Source organism: Mesoplodon densirostris, chromosome 2 (assembly GCF_025265405.1).
Source record: "Mesoplodon densirostris isolate mMesDen1 chromosome 2, mMesDen1 primary haplotype, whole genome shotgun sequence".
NCBI lineage: Eukaryota > Metazoa > Chordata > Mammalia > Artiodactyla > Ziphiidae > Mesoplodon > Mesoplodon densirostris.
This window is the reverse complement of record NC_082662.1, coordinates 17,900,226-17,924,894: the sequence shown is the minus strand read 5'-3', so window position 1 is coordinate 17,924,894 and position 24,669 is coordinate 17,900,226. Positions and strand designations below refer to the sequence as shown.

Genomic DNA, 24,669 nt, shown 5'->3' with positions numbered 1-24,669 from the left:
CTTTTCTGTGCCCCGACTGGACTTGGAGCGCTGAGGACAAGGGAAAGGTGTGGGCTCAGAGGGTCATGCCTTGGCTCAGCCCCAACTGGCTGTGTGACCTTGGGCAAGTTGCTTCATTTCTCTGAGCCTCAGGACAGAAATGGAGATCATGATGCCTGGTTCCCGGGTGAATATGAGACCAGGTGGATGCACCTCATGCAGTACCTGGGATGTGAGAGTGTTTGACAGTCAGTAGCTGCTCTATTAGTCTGGTTCCTGCTGAGGGCACAGCCAGAGTGGTATTTGACTTGGGGTTCCCAGTGCCCAGCATGACACACCTTCTCCTGATCGCAGTTGCTGCCACCTACTGACCCAGGCCCTGCTCTGAGCTTGTTGAATGAATGACCGAGTTAAGGGATCCTGCCTGCTCCCTCTGCCTCTCTTTCTCCATCTGTGAGCCCCGGATGTAACTGCATCTGATCTGTCACTGGCTCCCCTTCCCCCACTGAGGCTTCAGCTGCAAGAAAAAGTCCACCCTTCCACCCTGATTGCTCCTTCCTGTAGGGGGAGAAGGAGTGGGGGCACACTCCAGGGTGTGGCCTGGGAAAGGCTGGAGCCTGTGGACGCATTGTCCCCTTCCCAGATGTGTGCAGTTGGTGGGCTCTGAGCAACAGAGGGTGTGGCCAAGTGGCTCCCATGGGTACAGAAAGGATGTTCATGCATCTTAAGGGGAATGGTGGAGGGGGGCTTCCTGGGACTCCATCCCAGCCCCACCCTCCCTCAGGCCCACTGGAGGAGACAGGACCTTGCCCGGGGAGCCCTGGGCAAACCTGTAGCAGGTCCATTGCCAGGGAAGCTGGAGTTGCACAGCTTTAAATCTGGCTCCCATGGGCTCTTAGAGAAATAGCAGGGCTAAAAGGAAAGAGACGCACTCGTGCTTGGTAACCGCTCCCTGCACCCTGGGCTTTTTCCTTGGGCTGCTCGGTAGAGACATGCCCCTTCCCCAGTAGGATGGGTCATGTCCAGGTGTTTCATTTTTTAACATTTGGCATCTTTTCCCCAATCCCAGGCTGTGGGGATGGGGAGGCAGCCCGGGGCTGGCAGGGGAAGGACTTTAGAGGTGGCCTGAGGTGACCCCACAGATGCTTCTCCTGGGGTGGGGCTGGGAATTCCCAGCTGCCTCTGGCCCCTTCCCAGCCCACCTCCAGGTGCCTGCCTCCACCTCTGTCTCCCCCGCCTCCCCATACTCACCCCCAAAGAGCCAGCTCTGCCCCCGCTCCTTCTGGTCCTGGCCTCCCCTCCTCACCCCAGCTGACTCATCCCTCTCCTTGTTTGGCGTTCCCAGTTTTCAAATACTTGGGAACTGGGATCATGCCTCTTCTTGCATCTCTCGCTGGACTGGATGCTCTGAAATTCTGGCCTCAGAAATCCTAGCCCTGCTGGCCTCTATCACTTAACAGCTCTTCTCCCCCTCCTGCCATTTGCCTTCCTGTGACCCTTTGGCCAGAGGAACAGAGACCTAGGAGTTTTCTGAGGGCAGACCAGTCTCTGTGCCCTGGGACTTCCAGGGTCTCCTCCCCAGTGACCTCAGTCATCCAGGTTGCCGCCCTCTCTTAGCCAAGCCCCACGCAGGGCTCTCTCCCAGCATTATCACATATAATCCTCACAGTGGTCTTTTGCTGTTGGCATTATTATCTCCATTGTGCATCTAGGGAAAATGAGGCACCGAGGTGGGGGGCATGGCTGGCCCAAGTCATCCGTTCAGTACCTGGCACAGCTGGGAATAGAGCCCAGGTTGTCTGACTCCAGACTTGTCATCCCCTCCTGAGTGGGTCTGGCCTGTTGCAGGGAGAGAGAGGAGGATCCGGGAGGACTGGCACAGTCACGACAGGCTGCCTTGAGGAGGTGGACTGGGCCAGCCTTGGCGGAGGGTACAGCAAGCTGCGTATCTGCCATGTGGGCTTATCCAGCTCCTACTTCTCAGACTTGGGTGCCTTTTGCCCCTTGGCATCCAGCTCAGTTTAGTGATAACATTCCCCAGGGAGGTGGATTTGGCTTTCCCTGAAATCGAGACCCTTGGAAACCTGGATCCTTCTCAGTCAGGTCCCAAGCTCCCTTTGGGGCCTGTAGGTTTTGCCTTGTTTGGAGTTCAATGGATTTTTGCTGAGTGGGGCCTGCTCTGAGGCAGCCCTGTGCTCACCTCGATAGTGGCACAGTTGGGAGCAAAATCTATCTACAAGCCCCAAACTGTGTAGTTTGTTTTTTGTTTGTTTGTTTGTTTTGGCTGTGTTGGGTCTTCGTTGCTGCACGGGGGGTTTCTCTAGGTGCGGCGAGCGGGGGCTGCTCTTCGTTGTGGTGCGTGGTCTTCTCATGGCAGTGTCTTCTCGTTGCAGAGCGTGGGCTCTAGGCACGCGGGCTTCAGTAGTTGCAGCATGTGAGCTCAGTAGTTGCGGCACACAGGCCCTAGAGCGCAGGCTCAGTAGTTGCGGCTCACGGGCTTAGTTGCTCTGCGGCATATGGGATCTTCCCGGACCAGGGCTCGAAGCCATGTCCCCTACATTGGCAGGCAGATTCTTAACCACTGCACCACCAGGGAAGTCCCCCAAACTGTGTCATTTGAACATCTTTGTGCAGCAGAGGAATCAAGTCTTCATCCATCCATTCATTTATTCACTCATTCATTGCCTGAGGACCTGCTGTGTGCCAGACATTGTGCCAGTGTTTTGTCTGCATTTTCAACTTTCCTACGTAATTGGGATTATGCCTCCATTTCCCAGATGAGAGAAAGCTCAGAGGAGAGAGGTGACTTGCCCAAGATCACACATCCAGGTGCAGAGGAAGGTGGGAGCTGAATCCAGCTCTGTCAGTCCTCCTGTAAGAAATTAGAGTGGTGGTCCCTCCTCTCCAGAAGCTCTGGGTCTTGTCGGAGAGGTAGGGCTCATGGACCATAGTTACCCAGCACAACTCCAGTCTAGACAATAGCAGATTGTCAGGGAAGGAAAAGGTCAGTTGGGCATGAATTCTCTGGAAAGACTTTCTGGAGGAAGTGGGCCTTCAAGAGCAAGGAGGATTTGGCTGGTGGAGGAGGAAGGCATCCAGGGCAGGGGTCCAGAAGTTGTCCCCATCTTCCCTAGATTCGCATTGTTGTCAAGCGTGTGAGCAGGAAGGCTGTAGCCTGCAGCTGGAGTCATTAACACTGGAAAAGAATGAGAGGAAGTCACCAAGATAGCTGAGGTGACAAGCATTCCAGTCCCCTGCCCTGTAACTGGTCAGACCAGGAGGCAAGAAGTCAAGGCCTGGGCCTCCACTTGGTTGCCAGCCAACTACTGACCGTCTTCCCTGGACCTCGCTTTTCCTACCCACAAAATGGGCTCCTTGTTTTTTGGCCACTTGCCAGTTCAGAGGAAGGGGACGTTGAATTCTTGGAGAAAACTGTTAGCTTGTCCTCAAGACTTGGTGGTAGCTACCAGGTAAAGCCCACCATCTTACCAATTTCATGTCATCCTTCACTGACTACCTGCCGACGAGTGCCAGACCCTGGGCCAGGGAAACAGATGAAGGAGAAGACCCCCTGCTCCATTAGACCTTCCTGAAGCCTCACCTGTCCTCCCGTGTGGACCTGGGGTCACTCCTGCAGTGGTCCGCCCACATCAGATCACCTGCTGCTGAGCTAAGATCCGGAGGCCTTGTAAACGTCTGTTGAGCAAGTGAGCATAGACTAGGAGTCACAGGATTCCTGTACTCCTGGCCCTGTCAGTGGGATCCAGGGCAAGTCATTTAACTTCTCTGAGCATAATTTTCCCCAGATGCAAAATGGGACCGTTCATTCATTCATACAGCAAACAGTTATGGAGTGCCAGCTCTACGCCCAGCCTTGTGTTAGGTTTAAACACCTAGCATGGATTGAAGGAGCTTCTAGTCTGACAGGGGAGACTAGTCAATAAAAGGGGAGGGTGATTCAATAAAAGGAGGCTGCATTCAAGGAAGAGTCTTCTAAGAGCTTGGGAGCAGCTTTTCAGGGCCACACGACCTCTGGGAGATAGCTGGGGTCTTTGTGACTTTGTCTCAGCCCCTGTTTGTTATTCTAGTTACTGTCTGTTTCCCTCCAGTTGGCTTGTGGGAAGAGGGGTCTTGGGGAGACAGCCCCCCTGGGCTAAGGCAGGGGAGAAGACCCACAGGGCAGAGAGGAGAGCAGTCTGGTTTTGCTGTGAGTCTCAGATGAGCTCATGGATGTGGAAAACAGCGAGGCTTATTTATACTGAGTCTGGTTATTTTAATTTAAGAGAAATGGAAGCTGCCCATGGAGCTCAGGTTTGGGGCTCCGTGACATTGAGTGAGTTAAACAAGGAGAGTAGGGCTGAAGCTCCTGCTTTCCACTTTCCTTCCTCTCCTCTCTCTCCCCACTCTTCTGGGGGATCTGGAGGGAGGCAGAGGTCTGCTCAAGCCTGGATTTGATTTGAAGAAATGGGAGGAAAGGGTTAAGTCCGCCTGGTTTCCCACCTCCTGGATGGGGGGAGGTGGGGAGGGGACAAGGACGGGGATGGCTGGGGCAGGAGCCGGGGCAGGAATGTGCGATAAGATCAAAGCTTCCAGCCTGCCTGGGCCTCACCTAGGTTTCACCTGAGCAATTGAAGGGAATTCTCTAAGTGACCTCCTGGGGGAGAGGGTGCAGGTCCCACCCACCACCCTTCAACACTCCAGGAGGCCCCACCCACCTCAGGCCTCAGGTGCTGGAAGCCCTAGGGGCCACCTTTACGTGACACATCCAGATATGGGGGACACCCTGCATACCACCCCCACCCCTACCTGCTCTTTCACCTGGGATTTCTGGCCGGGACTCAGAGCCTCCTTTATGTGGCCTGTTAGCCCCCCATCTGTTCATTCTGCAGGTTATACTTTGAGACAGTGTCATGGGCAGGAGGCACAGCCCTGAGTCCTGTCCTAGCTCCATTACTTATTGCTGTGTGACCTGGGCCGGTGACTTAACCTCTCTAAGCTTTAGCTATCAGCTGGGAATGGTAATACCGTCTTTGCAGGGTTTTAGTGAAGATTAGACATCATTTAAATCACCGCCAGCCAGAACAGGCAGTTGATGTATGACAGGAACTATTATTTTGTGATTTTCCTTTTTCCCCTTCAAGACTGCCCTTGGTACTTCGTCCTGGATAAACCTTGGGGCTTGGTTTCTTTCTGCCTCCCCCTGACCTTTGAGGAGGCTCCAAACCCCAGGGTCCATCCTCTTGTCCAACCCTCTTCACTTGTGGGTCTTCATAATTTTGGGAGGGGAACAGGGCAGGAAGAGTAGTGAGTGAAGAGGGCCCAGATGCTCCTAAGTGCCTTCCAGGCACCTTCTGGGCCACCTGCATAGTAATAGCAGATTAGGCCTCCCTGGGCCAATCACCCCTCCCTTGTACCAGGGGCCTCAGTATCCCAGTGGTGTGGCTGGGAAAGTGGCCCCAGAATTCCTCAGGTGGGAAGGGTCTGGAGCGTCTGGCCTTGGCCCTGAGGGTGCGATGCTCTGCCCTGGTTAATGATTACTCTATATGTTAAGAGAGCAGGGCAGGGGGAGGCCCCGCCCTCCCAGCTCCTTAACCACTGGTTGCACCTGAGGTATGTCAGCACTTGGGTGCTCCCTGCTTTTTTTTTTTTTTTTTTTTTTGTTCCCTGCTTTAATGTGGCAGCCTTGCTCTGGGGCACATGGGATGCAGGGAGCAGGGAGTAGGGGCTTGGAATCACAGATGGACAGGCAGCCTGTGCCCTTGGAGTCTTAGGGACAGGCTTAGGACTCACAAAACCTGGGTGAAATGTGAGCTAGGGTATAACAGGCCCCTGTGGTTTGGCACCAGCCATGTGAACAGACCCTACAATGATACATCAGGTGAGCAGGCCCTTTCTAGCCCCCAAACCCCCTTCGCTCCTCCTCTCCTGGGCTCAGACCCTGCAGAGGCATCCCAGCTAGAAGGTAGTACATGGTTAGGGCTTTGGGGCAGCTGGGCTCTGGTTCCAATCCCACCTCTGCCACCTCCAGGCTACGTGACCCTGGGCAAGTCACTGCACCTTTCTGAGCACCCATTTCCTCATCTGAAACAAGAGAATACTAAATCCCTACCTTGCGGGTGTCAGTGAGCCAAGGTGTGGGAAGTATTTAGCTCGTAATGAATACCTGGGGAATGGTAGCAATTATTACTACTGTAGTTTTTGTTATTAGGAAAAAGTGAAAGTTGAATCTTAGTTTTGGGTAACCAGGGCAACATTGGCCCACGGGATGAGCTGGAGGATTTGGGCCTGGGGACGGCATGGGGAGATCCCAGGAACACATATGAGAGAGTGTCCCAGGAACATGTATGAGAGGGCTGGAAGGATGGTGAGAACAGGGCTTTGGCGGGATCTCTGTCTACCCCAGGCCCACCTTGGTCCTCCCAGCTTTCACTCCTCCCTGGGCTGGGTCTTGAGGCTGGTGCTGGCCAAGAATGGAGGAGGAGGGAGAATTGTTTATTTTGATAACATTAGGGCATTTTCCCCCACTGGCAGCTGCTATTTTGAGAGCCCCGGAGAGCAGGGGCTATGGTTAAATTAGGTAATGTTGCTCCAGAAGGAATGTGTGAAGCAGGGCGAGGCTGCAGGGAGAGGACAGTTGGTTCACTCCGTGTAAAATTAAACTGCAGCTTGGAAAAGAGCAGATCGGGGCCGCTTTATAAGGCGATGGAGGGGGAGGCTGCTGGAAGCTGCCGCTGGGGGAGTGGAAGTGATGGTGCAAGGCCTTTCTTGGGGGAGCTTGGGCTTTTGCCTGGAGGCCTGTCTGGTCCAACAGGGGCCTGCAATGGGGCTGAGGGGCAGGGCTGGTGTGTCCTCAGCTCCAGGCCCCTGGCTGCCACTGAGGCTGGTGGGGCTTGGGATGGTGTGATACATGGGAAGGATGGATCTGCAGACATGGCCTCGAATCCTGCTTTTGCCTTGATTTTTTTTTTTTTTTTTTAATTTTTGGCCGCACCGCATAGCACGCGGGATCTGAGTTCCCCGGCCAGGGATCAAACCTGTGTCCCCTGCAGTGGAAGCGCAGAGTCTCAACCACTGGACCGCCAGGGAAGTCCCCTGCTTCTGCCTTGAGCCCTAGCCTTCTGTGCTTGGGCAACCCACTCAACCTCGCAGGACCTCAGTATTACTGGGGTGAAATAACGGTTCTAATCCCCTAGGGATGATTCTTAGTGATTAAATCTCTAGAAGAAAAAGTGTAGCTAACTTTTATTGAGGGCTGCTGTGTGCAAGGTGCTGTCCTAGTCCCTTTTTGTTCTCATAACCTAAAGGGTGGTCCATGCACCAGCAGCTGGGGCCTCACCTGGGAGCTTGTTAGAAATGCAGTCTCAGGCCCCACCCAAGCCTACGGAATCCGAATCTGTATGCTAACAAGATCCCAAGATCCCATGCTGATTCCTGTGCATGTTAAAGATGGAGAAGCTCTGCTTTACATACATTGTCATTTTATCTTTTTTTTTGGGGTGTGTTGGGTCTTCGTTGCTGCGTGCGGGCTTTCTGTAGTTGTGGCGAGCGGGGGGCTACTCTTCATTGCGGTGCATGGACTTCTCATTGCGGTGGCTTCTCTTTGCTGCGGAGCAGGGGCTCTAGGCGTGCGGGCTTCAGTAGTTGTGGCACGTGGGCTCAGCAGTTGTGGCTCACGGGCTCTGGAGAGCAGGCTCAGTAGTTGCGGCACACGGGCTTAGTTGCTCCGCGGCATGTGGGATATTCCCAGACCAGAGCTCAAACCCGCGTCCCCTGCAATGGCAGGCGGATTCTTAACCACTGTGCCACCAGGGAAGTCCTGTCTCATTTTATCTTGAAAACCACCCCCATGATGTAGGAATTATCATTTGACAGTTGTGAAAACTCGGGCCTGGAGAGATGGCCAACATAGAAATGCCATCAATGTTGATTTTCTTCACTATTCTCCTCCTCCTTCCCCTCTTTTGGTCTGGGCTGGGGTTGAGGAGAAGAATGGGGTGTCCAAGCTCCTAGCAGGACTGGAGAAGGACCAGAATATCCCTTGTCTTTGAGACTTAATCAGACTCTCTTTTCTCCATTTGCCCATGGGATCAGCACAGCTGGACCTGAGTCATCTCCCCAAAGTCATTCCACACTTCCTGTCCTTGGAGAAAGGTGGGGCAAGAAAAGGGTTCTCTACTGTGCTTGTGGCCACTGCTTGGCAGATTGGGGAACGGGGCGGTGGGGAGTCAGAGCAGGAGCTTCCCGGGGCTCAATTAGGGTCACCCCTTCTATCACTGGTACTCTTGGGACTGAGTCAATCTAGCAGCAAATATTTTAAGGAACATCTACTATGTACCCAGCCCTGGGAAAGTATGCTAAATTTCTCCCAATTCTGTAGAAAAGAAAAAGAAAAAAAAAAGTGTTGCTATAGTTTATTTAGTACTTACCATGTGCGACATGCTGTGCTAAGCACCTGACTTGCATTATCTCTGTTATCTGTTTAATTTCACTGTCAGTTTCCTCTATAAAATGAGGTTGTTAAGAAGATAACATTTGTCAAGTGCCTGGCGCATAGGGTTTGTCAAATAGATGTAATAAGTACAAATAATCTCCCAACAAGGTGGGCACTATCATTGCCCCCATTTTACAGATGTACAAATTGAGGTCCAGGGCAGGGAAGGGACTTGCCTGTCAGGATCACAGGAGATTAGGGCAGAATCGTAAGACACTGAGTCCCCAGACTTCTAAGCCACTATTAAAATTTAATTCAATTTAGTAAATATTGTTTATTATCCACTAGCTGTTGTTTGGCATTGGGAAGTGTCTAAAGGTTAAAAAAATATATATATATCTATCTATATATATATAGATATAGATATAGTATATCATATATAAATATGATGAAAAAAACTCAAGCTGGTGTTTGTTCCCAAGGAGCTTTGGTTCCAGCCAGAGAGTAGAGACATTTACTCAAGTGGCTGTATTTAAGACCAAATCTCTAGCCCTCTTAAGAGGTAGAAATTAAGTCCTACGGATGTATGGGGGAGAAAGATGTCTTTGTTGGGGGGTCCAGGAAGACTTCAGAGTGGAGGTGGTAATTAAGCCAGGCCTTGAAGGATGGATGAGTAAATTAGATTGGGAGCCAGAGCAATAGCATTCTGGGAGGAGGGAACAGCATACATAAAGGCTCAGAGGCAGGAAAATGTGCCATGTGAGAGTGTCGTGCAGATCTCAGGAGCCCTGGGGGGCTGCGTGGGGTCTGGGGTGATGAGGTGGGGGAGGCCAAGCCCAGCTGTCTCGTCACTGAAGATTCCCAGCGTTCTCAAAGACTTGGTTCCTCAACTAGCTGCAATTAGTACGTCATCATTCTGCCTTTTCTTCATGTCAAGAAATCAAAGACTTTTATAAATGGCCCGTCTGGTCAGCATGTGATAACCACCGACAGAATTCGCGCCAAATGCAAGAGACTTGATGCCTTGATCAACTGGGCAGCTTATCGCCCACGCACGTACGAATTCCGTTAGTCTCTGCCAGGGTTGATATTGACCCTGGGTCGGAGCACAACAGAGGGGCCAGGCCTGGGTTCTGATTTCTTCTGTGTGGCTTGCCTGCTGTGTGGCTTTGGGCAAGCCTCAATTTCCTCCTTTGTTAAATGGAGATAGCACTCCCTCCAGGATTGGTGTAAGGACTGGTGGTGATGTTGTAAATCTGCACTGCCCAGTATGGTGACTGCCAGCCCACATGTGGCTGTTTAAGATTTAATTAAAGGAAATTCAAGTTTCTCAGTTGCACCAGCCGCATTTCAAGTGCTCGATAGCCACAGGTGGCTCATGGCTACCTTATTGGACAATGTAGATATAGAACATTTCCATCACTGCAGAAAGTTCTGTTGGATAGCACCAGTGCATAAAAAGTGCCACGTGCACTCAGTAAGGAATCACTGTTGTCATTTTTACTGGGTCCCCGTCCCGCTTTGGAAGCCCCAGTCTGTGGAGGCCTGCGAGACCCCTGGGCCCTGATGCAGGCAGACAGGATTGCCCCCCTTGCCACACTGTGCCAGACCCACTTTCTCCCTGGCGCTGGGGAGGTCTCACTCTCCCCTTGCCTAACTCCATACGTAACGTTGGAAAGTCTGTGAGTCGGCTCCATCCAACCCACCCTTCCCCACTAAATTTCCCACCCACTCCCCTCAGCCTGTCTCTGCTTAGTTCCCGGTTCAGCTGCTGGCATCTGGACTCTCCACATCCAGCCTTGGAGATTCCCACTGCCCATTCTCGGGGTGGGGGTGGGGCCTCCCGTGGCAGTCCCCAGCTCCCAGCAGAGGTGCTGGCTGCCTGGGCTGCCTGGGCCCCTCTCGGCAGGGCGGAGATGATAGTTTGTTGTGATGGGGGCAGTGGGCAGCCTGCCTGCTCTAACGCGCCTGTATCTGGGAGCCAAGCATGCTGCTTGCACTTGGCTGGGCCTCAGGGTCTGGCCTCGTGCCCATAAGGGCTGGCCTGCTTTGGCACCCCTGGTTACAAAGGCCGGTCATGGGCCTCCGCCTGGTCGGGAACACCAGGAGCTGTTCACGGGCTGAGTCCTGGGTGCTGGGGGAGAGGCATGGCTGGCACCTGGAGCTGGAGTGCAGCACAGATTCCTGGCTGTGGCTGGGCCCTGGGTGCTGAGCGGGGACAAGGCCCAGGCAGGTGTAGGCAGGGTGCAAACTCTTTGGCGGGGGAGGGGGCAGGCAGGAAGTCGTGCTGGGTGGTTCAGGTTGGTCTGGTCTGTATGTGGCATTCACACCTGTGGGGTGGAGCTTCGGGTCTGAGGTGCCAGAAAAGCTCAAGGTCACCTCCTGGCATCATACTCTCCCCTCCCCCTTCTTTTGGCCCCTCCCTCATCAGCTGGGAGGTGGACGAACAGGCATTGCTGGTCCATGAGTCTGAAGACATGGAGGCCCAGCAGGAGATGTAACCTGTCTGAGATCACACAGCCAGTTTGGAGGAATCAGGTCCTTGACTGAACACCTTGCATACTTTTCTCCCGCCCTCTCCCTCCCCATGGGAGTTCTGATGGACTCAGTAGCCCCTGGACTCTTTGCTGAGGAGGGTTGGAATTCTAGTTCTGCCACTTACTCCTTCTGTGATCTTGGCCAGCCTCTCTGAGCCTCATGTTCCTCATGTGGGGAATGGGGATAATTATAACTCACTCCCAGGGCAATTATGGGTATTAGATAACTGACCTCCTGGATGTTTCCAGAACATTCAAAGGATACTCCTGCCTTGGGGCCTTTACCGCTGCTGTTCCCTGTGCTCAGAGAGCTCTTCTTTGTGCAGGCACCAGCTTCCTTCACACTTCTGTGCCACAGAAGTGGCACAGATGGCCTGTATAAAATAGCAGCCTCCACCCAGCCACTCCGTGTCCCCCTCACCCTGCTGTATTTTCCCTTTCAGCACTTTCAGCATTTAACAAGTCCTGGTTTATGATCCAGCTGCTCCGTGATGGCAGAGGACACGCATGGCTCAAATACCTACTCACATGACAATTCTTGGTTATCTTCCCTTCTCCTTCCCGACACTTCCCAATACCTAATGGCCACTGTTTATTGGGCCCTTGCTGTGTGCCAGACACTCCCTGTGCTAAACGACTCACAGCTGAGCTCCGTGAATGTCAGAGGGTGCCCCTCACTGCCGGCCGTGTCGCTTCCGTATCAGAGATGAGGGGTGGGAGGTCCTGCAGTGACTTGCCAAAAGCCTCCGGACTGTCAAGTTGCAGAGCTGGGCCTCCAACCGGGTTAATCCTACCCCAGAGCTTACACTGTGCCACCTCCTACCTTGGGTTAACAAGATCGGAGCCTTCATCCAAACTTGGGGATCAGAATCCATGTTTGACAGGATTGAATGAATCAGGTTTAGGGGTGGCTTTCAATATTTTGAGGGTCCCCCTTCCAGCTCTCTCTTCTCCTCCTGTGATTGGTTATTTACAACCGTTCCAACCTTCCCAGAATGACAGGTGCTCTTTGGCTGCGGAGCCCCAGAGACCAAGACAAGGCCCCAGGGGCAGGGCAGGGAGCAGGGGGTGGGCAAGGTCCTGGCTGTCCCTGGGCTGTCCTGGGGCAGGTGGACAGGATGTTCCCCCAGGCAGCCTACATTCTTGGTCGAAGGTGACAGGCAGTGGGAGATTTATCATTTCCGGTAACCCGGTAACCCAAGTCCCTGGGAGGTGAATTCTCCCTGCCAAGGACACGCACCCCTTGCTTGCCAGCACTTGCTGCCATTTCCTCTGCTGGGCCTGTCTGACTGGGTCTTGGGGTGGGCCAGAGGAACCAGTTCTCAATCCCAGAGGTTGAGACTGGGGTCTCAGGCCTTGATCAGCCCACCGCAAAGACCCAGCCTAATGCCACCTTCCCAGAGTCCTCATCTGTGCGACCCGGACCCCAGCCTTGGGGACGGATGGGAAGAAGGGGGCATCGTGGAGAGTGAAGGGCCCTGTGTTAAGAGCCAGGACACCTGGGTCCTGAGTCTACCTCTGCCATCAACTTGCAGGGAGACTTCCTCCTCTCTTCCTTGAGCTGCTGCGTCCTCTCCGAGTACCCAGCACTGCTGTAAGAACTCTGCATACATAATCCAACTTCTCTTTGTAACAATGCTCCAGTGGGGAGGGACACTAAAATGAAGCTCCAAGAGGTCACGTCACCCAGAGGCAGTCAGGCAGAGATGGGTGTGAACTCAGCCTCTTCAACACTTGCTGGGCCTCCTTAATGTCCTTACTTCTCTTCTCTGGGCCTCGGTTTCCCCTTCTGATAAGTGAGGGTGTTGGGCTAGGTGATCCCTTCCTGCCCTGACAGCCCAGGACCCGGGAATCCATCGGAGCCTTTTGTAGGTAGGTTCCTCTTGAGCCCTGTCTAGCCTGTAAGGGGGCAGAACAGGGACTATTCCCCCAAGGGGGTTCTGAGGAGCTCACTCTCTTGGCGTGTAAGGTCTTGGTGGGGTAGGAGTGGGAGGAGAGGAAAGGCAAGAAGTGACATTTGAACCTAGTAAGTGTCAGACACTGGGTTAAGCTCTTGGGTTGTCCTGCTGAATCTTCACAACAGCCTTGTGAGGTGGCTATTTTTATTCCTGTTTTACAGATGAGGCATCAGAGGCTCAGAGAGGTCAAGTGATTTGCTCAGGGCTGCACAGCTAGGAAGTTGCCAGGCTGGGGTGTCCAGTCAGCTCTAACTGGTGTGAGGTGGCATGTGGCCAACACACGTTTCCTAGGATGGCTTTGATTTATGAATAAAATAATATAAAAATAGTCTTTCCAGGCACTTCCCTGGTAGTCCAATGGTTAAGACTCTGCGCTTCCACCTCAAGGGGCGTGGGTTCGATCCCTGGTCGGGGAACTAAGATCCCACATGCCACGCGGCGTGGCCAAAAAAAAAAGTCCTTCCAAAGCACTGTGAACATGTCCTAGAATTTGGAATCCAGACTACATCTCCCAGGCTGCCTCTGACACCCGGAAGTGGCCCAAGAATCCTTTGTTAAACTGTTCTTCATGTTCGCTTTGGAAAATATGGTCAGTGGTAATTATGGGTAGGCAGGAGTTCAGAGGAGAAAGAGCCGCGTGGGCTGCAGCAGACTGGAAAGGCTCGGCGCTGAGCTGGGAGTGGAGCTATGGGGGCTGAGAGGGGTCTGGGGTGGGGCCAGGCCAGGCTGAGTTCACAGGCTCCAAGAAGGGTCCCTGCAGGGCTTGCAACCCCAGCCATTTGCCAGGAAAACCACAAGGCCCCTCCTAGGACCCCCTTCCTACCCAGACCTGCCCAGCCACCTCCCCCCAGGGGGTCTGGGGCAGCCCAGGCTGCAAGCAAGGCATGTTCAACCTGCAGACCTTTGCTCCAGCCCCTCCACCCTCACCCCAGACTTCCCAGGGAACTGGGGAAAGGGCTACGGGGTGGGGCAGCGAGGCCTGCGTCCTGGCCAGTGAGCCCGGCAGGGCCAGGCACCCTGGGATTTGAGCAGTTGACAGCATGAGGACTGAGATGACGCCAGCCAGCCGGCTCCCACCCCCTCCTGCTGCGGCGCCCTTGGCCCTGAGACCCCAGCAGCTGTCAGCAGGGAAGGGTGACAGAGGAGGACCAGAGGTGACCTCTCAGCCCACCCCTCTCCCCCTGCTTGGGCCAGGTCCAGAACTCATACCAGCTGTTGTCAGCCGCTGCCAAGCCTTGTTCCAGAGCCAGCAGTGGGCACCCCGTCCTCCCCAGGACATCTTCCCACCGTCCTTCATAGCTGCTGACCCTGGGGAGGGGTTGGGGCTAACATGGGGGACATGGTCACATCCCTAAATCCCTTTGATTTTACTAATGACACAAAGGAACAAGAATAAATGCTCCTGTTTTTATGGAAGAGAAAACAGTTCCAGAGAGGCCAAGTGACTTGCTTGAAGTCACACAGCTACTGAATGGCTGAATTCAGGCTCTTGACTCCCAGCTCAGTGCTCACCGTGCTGCCTTTCTTGGGGGTGTTTTTGTGCAGGACTATAGAGACTTCAGCATTCCTGGGTTTGATTCCCGCTTGTAGTTTTAGGCCGCTTTGTAGTTTTAGGACCCCAGGCAAGCTCCTTAACCACTTGGAGTGGAACTCGCATTTTCTTGCTTATAAAATAATAATAGTATAGACCTCTTGAGATTGCTGAGCAAATTAAATGAGATAATCAATGTAAAGTACTTAGCATAAGGCCTGGCCTGGTCCAAGTGCCCAAAATGAGATCTGGCAATATTATCACCAAAGAGTATTAACCACCTGTGTACTCAGCACTGTGGGTGGTTCTGTGGGGGTTACAGACACATTCCACAAATATTTATATCAGATATTTATTTGGCACCTACTGTGTGCCAGGTGCTAGAAAAAGAGCAGTGACAAAACAGACAAGATTTCCACCCTGCTTACCTTCTCCCCCACACGGTAGCTGGGGAGACACAGCTTCATTTTAACCACAGAAGCCTCCAAGTACTTTTACACATACTGATGGTATTATCCACATTTTGCAGATGAGAAAACTGCAAATGCAGAAAGTGTGGGCTGAGAAGATCAGTGGCTGAGCAGGGGCCAGGACCCAGCTCCTCCAAGGGTCTTAATTAGAGGCCATGAGGGCTTCCTGGAGGAAGAGGCACTTGTGCAGCATCCCTCGGGGCCTTAAGGCCTGGCAGGAGAGGTTGAGACACATCCACCACAATATAGCAGCAACAATTTCAGGAAGGTCTTGCAGAGGTCAAGGCCTCTTGTTCCCCCGGAATGAGGCCCAGCCAGAGCTTTAAATACCCCATGCAGCCCAAAATAGCCCCCATTGTCTTGGCCTACAGCTGGGGAGATCCAGGAGAATCCTGAGGGAGACAGACCTTGGAGGTGGGGAGCAGGAGGAGGTCTTCAAGCACTTCCCTCTAGGGTACGGGTGGTGTTTTTCTGATGACTCTTCCATTTGGCTCCTGCAGGAAGGCCTGCCTTGTGGAAAGGGTGGAGCAGCTGCCGAGACTCTGCGTGAGCAACGTGCAGCCAAGGGGGGGAACCTGGTGGGCGGGGGACTCCCAGAGAGGGCCATGTGCCCAAGTGAAGGTGCTCCTTTGTACCCCAGGGATGTGTGTGCTTTGGCCCACTGGGCCCTCCTCTGTGGGCAGGCCTAGCCAGGTCCCCTGCCCCGGGCCTCCTGGCACCCTCTCCTGCTCTGGCTATTTTGGGCACTGGCTGTGTTCAGGCATGGGGAGGGGTGGGTAACCCTGCCCAGACCGAGGATGCTGGGGGTGCTCCCTGGACCACCATTCCAGCCTCTTGGATCTTTGAACACTATAGCCTCTGCCCCTGACCTCATTGTCAAAGGGTCATGGTCAGTGGACTCCAGTGGGATGCTGGCCCCCCCAGCAAGGGTAAAGAAGGGTGCCAGATAAATCTTTACCCTCAGGACATTCATGCCATCAGTATCAGGAATAGTTGTGCTGCTGCTTTTTTTTTTTTTTTTAATTTATTTATTTTATTTTTGGCTGTGTTGGGTCTTTGTTGCCGCGCGCGGGCTCTCTCCAGCTGCAGCGAACGGGGGCCACTCTTCATTGCGGTGCGTGGGCTTCTCATTGTGGTGGCTCTTTTCCTGCAGAGCACGGGCTGTAGGGGCACGGGCCTCAATAGTTGTGGCAGGTAGGCTCAGCAGCTGTGGCGCACGGGCCTAGCTGCTCCGCAGCATGTGGGATCCTCCCGGACCAGGGCTCGAACCTGTGTCCCCTGTGCTCGAACCCGTGTCCCCTGCGCTCGAACCCGTGTCCCCTGCATTGACAGGTGGATTCCTAACCACTGCGCCACCAGGGAAGCCCAGTTGTGCTTCTTCTAAGCAACGGGTTTGTTTTTACCTCCTGGGACACAGAATCCAGGGACCGGTCAGGTTTCCTTCTTCCCACTGGCCACTGGAAAGCTTAGAACCTAATGCATTGTCACTTTCCCAGGCCTCCAGAATTGAGCACATGCTTCCCGCCTACTCGTCTCACTCCAGTCCAGGCCCTGTCTACTGTAATACAGTTTTTCTTATGCATGTTTAGTTGGTTTTCTCTTGCTGTTACGTGTATATCTTTGTAAGTTGCTTTGAGTCTTTCTGGAACAGGGTAGTGGGGGAGGTATAAACAGGTAAATGACGATGATGAAGATGGTACCCTTCGCTGGTCAGTTTCCTGAAGTCTGCTCCTTATGGCTGGGTCCTCGCTTTGTAATTCCCTCCCCAAGCCCCGCTCTCTGTGCTGGTGGGAGTCACAGCCTAGAATTTTAGAATTCTAACATTTCAGGGTTTCAGTGTCATAAAATGGCAAAGCCAGAAGGAACCTTTGGGATCGTCTAAGCTGAAAACTTTTAAACTTATTATTAAGCAGTGAAACCCTTGTTTCAATCAAAAGAATGGTATTTTGGTTAAATACTATTGTATTTTGATAAATAACAGCGAACACTTATAGAGCCTCCACCATGTGCTAGCATTTTACAACAACCCTATGAGGTAGATACTATTATTATAAATTATCATGCCCATTTTACAGCTGAGGAAACAGAGGCACAGAGAGGTGAAGTAACTTGCTTACAGCTAACCGGGGACTGAACCAGACATATTATGTAGAAGGTCAGAATATAAAATGGGAGAAGAAGGAATTTGTTTTTTATTGAAGTGAGTATTTGGGGGAGGGGGCCCAAACTCTACCTGTTCCCCCCACCCCCTGAGGACAGACTGGAAAACAGTGATCTAGGCCTACTGCATCATTTGACAAGGGAGCCTGAGGCCCAGAGAGGGGAAGGGACTTGCCCAAGACATCGGGGTGAGCTGGAAGCCCATTCTCCATCCCTCATGGCCCGCCTGCTGCCTGGAGGACCACCAACCCCTCCCACCTCCCCTCACCCCCAGCAATCCCCCATCCCCATCTCTGCTCTCAGCAGCTGGGCCCTCCCTTGATCACTCCGCTCCCTTTGTCTCTGGGCATGGATACCCTGGGACCTTCTCCTTGATCCTAGGGCACTGGGAGTGACCAGGTTCTGGGCTACCCTCCTTGTCCTCTCTGAGGGACTCATCTTGTGAGAGGGCAGCTGATGGCCAGAGAGGGAAGGAGCAGCTCCTGTCTGGGTTTTCTCACCCCAGGAGAGAACATATCCTCCTGCCACCAGCTAGCTGTCACCTGGCCCACTTTTCCTTTGTCAGCACTTCTCATATGGCCTTGGGGCTTTTCTCTCTTCAGGAACCCCCTTTTCAAAACCCCTGTGGTGGTGGCTCATAGCTTACATCTAAAGCCTTACTTTGGAAGAGCTAGTTGGCAGCTAGCTGAGGGAAAGGCGGATGTTTGGGGTGGGTGTTCCCAAAGTATGTTCTGTGGAACCCTAGTCCCATGAGGTCTGCATGAAGAAAGGGTTCCAAATTAAGCACATTTGGGAAACACTAAACAGTTGTCCCCCTTCCCTCATCATGGTATTTGGGACACTTAGGACTTAGGGAACCAGCTCAGCTTTGTGCAGCCAGCCTTTCCCAGAAGTGTTTGTCTGCATGACCTTCCCTCATACCTATTCCTGTCCAGAGTTACTGTGCCCTGGAATGGACATTAGTCATGAGGAAAGGGGACAGGGGGGTGCTTCAAAAGGAAGGGGCCCTTCCTCTTATTTCCAGCTCTGTTGCCCACAGGCCTATCTTCAACCATGGGCTCGGCCCTGCCTGCCCCTCCTCCCCCTCCAGGAAGCAGATGAGGAAAGCCCCTGGGGCAGGGGGAGCTGGCTTTTTTGGCTGCAGCTGTTGGGCTGCCATTCCAGCCTGTTTTTTCCTGTTGCTGATGCCCACGGGAGCAAGCAGGAATGGAGTCACTGAGGCCTGGCTGTCTGGCTGCCTTGCGCAAGGCCCTGGAGCCAGAGCTGTGGGCCTGCTTGCCTCTGAGATCCCTGCCCATTCCCTGGGATGCTGGTCTGGGCAGCGGGCAAGTCTCTCCTCAGTGACCGTGGACAGCTTCTTGTGCCCCCAGAGATGGGCCTCCTGGCTGCAAAGCTCCAGGCGTCAGAGATGGCAGGAGGAGGGCTCAAGTAGAACAGAGTTCCCTCTTTGGAACCAGGGGTCTGGCTTCAGCGTCTTTGTGGCCATGGGCAAGTCACCTTTCTAAGCCTGTCTCTTGATTTGTAAACCCGTTCATTCATTAATTTAACAAATATGATTGAGCATCCCCTGAGTGCCAGGCACTTTTAGGGGCTGGGGATTCAGCAGTGAACAAAATGGACAAAGTCCCTGCCTTCACGGAGCTGATGATAAACATGTAAAATGTAGGGTAGAATTTAAGTGGGGAGGTCGTCTGAGGCAAAGTAAGGGAAGCGACAGAGAGCCAACTATAATGGATCCTGGACCTGGGATATAGTCGGGTTGGGTCTCTCTAAAGGTGACATTTGAGCAAAAACCAGAGGAAGAGGAATGTGTACACCTGGGGGCGGTGTCCCAGGCAGGGGACACAGCAAGTGCAAAGGCCCTGAGGTGGGTTGGGGCTTGGTGTGTTTGAGAACTGTTGAGACAAATGTGGCAGGGAGTAGGGAGGGCACAGCAGGAGAGGAAGTGCAGAGGTCTGTATAAGTATATACACGTGTGTGTAGGTAGATCACACAGTAGCTGGTTGGCCATAATAAGGGCTCTTTTCCTAATTCTTTGGTGAGTCGAGAGCAGTGGAAAGGCCTAACCCAGTCTGTTCAGGTTCATTGTTGTTTGTGGTGTCTCACTTCATTGAAAATGTGTGGAACACTCCCCGCATCCTCCCGTAGGACTGGCACTGTGCTAGGGACTTCATTCATGAAATCTGTGGGCCGTGACCCCAGAAAACGTGGGCACACCCGACCAGGTTGGTGTGGCCTCGAAGGTCCACAGGCGCGCCAGTGTTCCATGGCCAGAGAATCTGAGGACAGAACAGGGCTGTGGGCAGGAGGCAGGCACGTGAACACCACAGGCGCTGTTGGCACCAACAGTACTTGGTGGATAACGTTCAACCCCTGGGGACCTTCTTGCTGGGCGGCCCAGCCCGGAAGCTGCCACTGGGCCACTCCCACCACAGTGGCCCCACCTGGCACGTGGGTGGGGCAGAGACATTTCCCAGTAGCTTCCTGCTTCCTCCCTGTAAGCGGCAGGCAGCACACTCAGCACAGGGGGAGACCCGTACTTGGGCTGTAAGAGCAGGAAGAGAGTGTGGGGACTCCGGGGGGGCTGGGAGAATGGGGCTCTGTGACCAGCACCATGACAACAGCACAAAAAGGGGCACTGCTCTTGAGTGGAAAAGCCCATTCAGGGCTGGTTTCCTTTCATCCTCTGCCACCTGGCACACCATGTCCCACTGCACCAAACTTCTTCCCGGCCCTCAGCCCACCTTCCTTCTGCCTGGTGCATACTCTGTCTCCCTTCTCCATCCTGCTTAGGCAAAATCGTCTTCAAACCCAGCTGAATTGTCATTTCCCCTGGGAAACCCTCCCCAACCTCCACCCAGCCTGTCTAAGTGGGGCGGACCCTCCTCTGGGCTCTCCCAGCCCCTGTACTTCCTCTGCAGGGTTCTCTGCACACTGTGTTGTCATCACTCGGTTTCGTGGTCTGTCTCCACTAGGCACACGGAGCTCCGTGACCATCTACTTCCTCATTTTATCCTCAGGGCCAACACCTATTAGATGCCCAAAAAGTAGAGGTCAGAGTGACTGGAATTGAACCTTATGGGGTAGGTCTGATTGATGACCATTTTTTAACAGATGAGGAAGCTGAGCCCACCCAGCTAGAAAGAGGCCGAGGTGGCCTAGAATCGGGTCTGTGCACCCTCTGTGCCCCACCGGTCACATCTCTCTGACACGCAGGGATAAAGTGCTCTTGCTCGGCCATGGCTGTAGCAGACCCATTTGGGCGCCCACCCCAGCTATATTAGAGGGGCCTTCAAGGCAGAGCCCGGGTCAGGTCTACTTGGGAAAGGGCCAAATTCAGGGTCTTTGGCCACACTTCCCAAAGCAGGTCACCCCTCATTCTACTTGTCTCTCCCAGCAGCTCCAGGAAGGAAGCCAACAAAGCAGGGTTCTTTGCTTTGAGAAGTGTGGCCAAAGACCGTTCTTATCACCAAGAGAACTGAGACCTGGCAGGATTGTAATCCAAGGGCAAGGTGTCCTAGGATGGATTTCAGCGAGTGTGTGATTCAGTCCCCTGCTTCTCTTGGGATGAGGTGTTATGGCCTCGATTTTACCAATGGGGAAATGAAGCCCAGAGATAATTCTGGTATATGCTAGCTGTGTGATCTTGGGCAAGTCCTTACTTTCTGTTCTGAACTTTGCTTTCTTTTGTCAAATGGGCTAATTCCTACCTCAGGGTTGTTGGGCAAGTTCGTTTGTTCATTCATTCATTCTTTCACCATGCCACCTAATCAACAGATTTTTTAAAAATATTTGTTTGTTTATTTATTTATTTTGGTTGCTCCGGGTCTTCGTGGCCACACGCTGGATCCTTTAGTTGCAGCATGCGGACTTCTTAGTTGCAGCATGCATGCGGGATCAAGTTCCCCAGCCAGGGATCGAACCTGGGCCCCCTGCATTGGGAGCATGGCGTCTTACCCACTGGACCACCAGGGAAGTCCCTCAATCAGCAGATATTAATTGAGCACCTACTATGTGTTGTCTGTTCTGAAGATGCAGCAATGATCAAAACATAAAAATCACTGTCCTGTCCTCCTGGTGCTTTGGCTCACATTGACTGAGATGGCTGCAGTTTGCTAAAAGGGAAGGGTGTCAAGGGGCTTGTCCAGGGTCACATGATGAGTTTGGGGCAGAGCTGGGATGAGAAGCCCCAGGCCCCAGCTTCCTACTCCCTTGGCCAGGGTTGAAGACCCTGACTGGGCCTCAGCACTCCCTCGGGACCCTGGCTGGAATGCTGCCTTTCCAAGTTCCAGGCCATGGTACAGAGGGCAGGGGTCAGAAGGAGGGGCCTGCTGGCAGCTGTGCCTCTGAGCTAGCACAGGGGCCCCACTTTCAAACGGGATTTCTGTTGCCTTAGCTGTGTGAACTTGGGCAGGTGACTTCCCTTCTCTGAGCCTCTTTCCTTATCTGTAAAGTGGGGGAGCCACCAGTGTCTGCCTTATGAGGTTGTGGGTTTGCGTGAGATAAGCCTTCTATAGACCTTATCTCAGCGTCTGCACATGGTGAGCACTTGATGAGCCTCAGCCATTCTCCTTATTTGGGGGATCTGTGTCCTTCCTGGCCACCTGGCTGGCAAAGATCCTGCCGCCTTGGGAGCCCAAGTGTGGGAAGCTGGCAGGGCTCCCGAGTGGCACGGGCAGTGCAGGCATGCCAGAGGAGGCTGCGGCCGCCTCCTTTCCGGCCCGGCGCCCCTCTCAGCCTGCCAGGGGATTAAAGGCCTTTTGGCCTTTGTGTTGGGCCCTCCCGCCCCTGGCAGTTTGCACAACAAAGTGCTGCCCTGACAGATTCCTTCCCCTTTGCCGTCTGCTGCTCGTGGACAAGGTACCCAGCAGCCTGGGGGTGGGGCATGGCACCTTGACCCCGTATCTGGGGCCTGGGTTGTAGCAGAGTGGGAGGAGCACTGCGTCATAGAAGAATGGGAGGAGGAACTTGTCTGAGTTTGGGTCCCTCCCTGGAGATTCGGGGGCTTCGGGTCACGCTTCTGCTGGTCCCTCCACCTTAGATGGGGGAGGGGGCAGAGTCTGTGCTGGCAGAAGGCAGGTGGGCAGGCAGCGGCTCGTCTGTCCCCCACCCGCACGCTGTCTCTGGACTTTGATGGAGTGAGCTCACACTCCAGGCAGCTGCAGCCACCCTGGGGACTGCGGTACTCAGGCCTTCCTGCCCAGCTGGGGGGTGGTGGAGGGCTCAGCCCCAGGCCTGGACCATGGGGAGGTGGGGGAGGGGGAATGGGCTGGCTGCCCAAGACATGGGAAGAATGTCTCTGGAGAAGCCCGAAGTCCCCCAGTCCTCCCAGAATCAACCTCAGAGCAGGCAGACAACTTGAGCCTTGAAACCAAGCTTCACCCCCAGCCAGGGCCCCGCCCAGCCAGCCAGCCCAGGGCCTGGGCAGCAGAGCTAGACCCCTCCCTTCATCCCAGACCTGAAAGTGACCCTAGGCCTGAGCCCAAATCCCACGCCCCCGTGCGTCACTTCATCGCCTCTCAGCCCTTCACCTCTACCCTGCACCCCCTGCACAGTACTAATTCTAATGCTTATGGAGCACTTACTGTATACAGGGTACCAGGCTGAATGACTTACATGCTTAATCCCATTTACACAGCTGACCCTCTCTGAGCCTGCAAAATGGAAATAACAGTTATAAGTTCACAATCCCTTAATTGAGACCCTTGGAGTCAGCCATGTTTTAGAATTCAGAAGTTTCCAAACTTGAGAAAGGGGACATAGAGCATGTGCCAGCTGTGATGTGACATCCTCGGTAGAGTCTGGGGCAACACCCCATAATCAAACACATTAATATTGCTGCAGCAAAATGTACGACTGTTTACCCTAAGTGGAGTGAATAAGCTATTAATAGCTTCATGTCAATTTAGGTCAGGACTTGACACCAAATGAGCTTGCTATAAACTTGTTAAAAACAAACAAACAAAAAAAACCACTCGGTTTTCGGAGCTCCCTGGATTTCCCTTACTGCAGATGAGGGATAGTGGCCCTGTAGTGCCAGCCCTCCCGGGTTGCTGTGAGGATTCATTGAGTATGTTTAGGACAGGGCCTGGCATGGAGAAAGCCCTCCGTGGACAATGACCATTCTTATGGTCGTCTCTTCACTTACCACTGTGTCTCTTCCTACAGCTTTGATTTTAGCAGCGCCAGAAACTCTTGTCTATACACGTAACCTCTACAAGACCCACAGTCCTCACTTAAAAACTCCTTTTTAAAACCCCACACCCCATATCCACTATCTGTATCTGTACCTCCCCCTGTACCCCAAAACCTCTGCCTTCTGTACCCCTTGTTCATGGCTTGACCTTTCACCCCCACACTCTTCCCAGACATCCTTGGCTCCTTCTGCATCCTCACCCAGGCCAGGAGAGGAAGGCGCAGCCAGTGTTCCCGGTCCCCAAGGGGCCTTTGCAGGACTTGGACCTGGAGCTCCATGTGCGACCTCATCCTCACTGGAGGGCCTGGATCCAACCCAGCCTCTGAGAATGGGTGCTTCCCAGAAGTCCCCCGTCTGTTTGATATCCTGCCTGTCTGGCCGCCCCCCGCCTCACCCTGCCTGTGTTCAGGGAGTGTCTGGCCATTGTGTGTGGGGGGGGCACTTTGCCCACACCTCCACCGCACGCAATTGTTCCTAGGAGTCTAGAACAGTCCTTGGCCTGTGTGAGTCAGCTGCCCCCTCCTTTCCTTCACCAGGAACCTGCAGGGTCTGGAAAATCCCCTTCTCTGTTTGACTCCTTCCTCTCTGACCCAGGTCTGCCCTCTGGACCCCTCCTGTCTGGCCCCGCCATCTGGCTCCAACGCCTGCCTGAAGTACTGGGTTCCTCTGGAAGGAAGCAGGGCTCCCTCACAGCCGGAGACAGGCTGCAGTGCAGGAAACCTGGGTTCTATTTCTGCCTTTGACCTTGGAGCCACTGATGGCCCTCCTTGGGACCTTAAGCACCCGCTGTATGGGTCCAGGACGCTGCCAGCTCAGGCATCCCATGAGCCATCCTGGGAGCTGGTCCGGTTGGGGATGGAGACCGGCCAACCCTGGGCCTCCTGGCCCTGCCCACTGCTTGGGCCTCATGGCCAGCGCAGAGGCCCAGCTCCAGCCCCATGTCCTTTCCTGGGGAGCAGGGGCTTGGGGTAGGGAGCTCAGAGGGTCCTGGGACAATCTTGACTCTGCCAGCCAGTGGGGGCCATCCACACCAGCTCATCCATCTCAGGGGGTCATTGTCAGGGTCAGATGACACTGAGGCTGAGGAAATGCTCTGTAAACTGTGAATTGCAGTTGAGAGGCTTTGTGGGAGTGATTCTCAGTGACCTCAGTTGGTTCCTCTCTTCCACAGCCTTCGTTACAGAGGTGGTGTGGCACAGTGGTAAGGACTTAGCTGTTGGATCCAGACCACCAGGGTTCAAATCCCAGCTCTACCCTGTGCTAGATCTTCAGGCAGGTTCCTGACTGTGCTCCATTTCCCCATCTTTACAGTGGGGCTACCTAACACCTAACCTGGGTTAACACCTACAAAATCCTTAAAGGAGTGCCTGCTGCATAGTAAGTGCTCAATAAATGTTAGTTCTTTTT

At 53.7% G+C, this 24,669-nt stretch overlaps 1 protein-coding gene and 1 non-coding gene across 7 annotated transcripts in view; one reads left to right on the top strand and one right to left on the bottom strand.

Annotated features, from left to right (window-relative positions):
* The window catches only part of HSPG2 (heparan sulfate proteoglycan 2), a 102,617-nt gene that overhangs the window by 6,711 nt on the left and 71,237 nt on the right, over positions 1 to 24,669 (top strand). The window lies entirely within an intron of this gene.
* On the bottom strand, positions 20,969 to 21,041 carry TRNAW-CCA (transfer RNA tryptophan (anticodon CCA)). The gene has a single exon. It is a non-coding gene; the product is annotated as a tRNA-Trp (tRNA).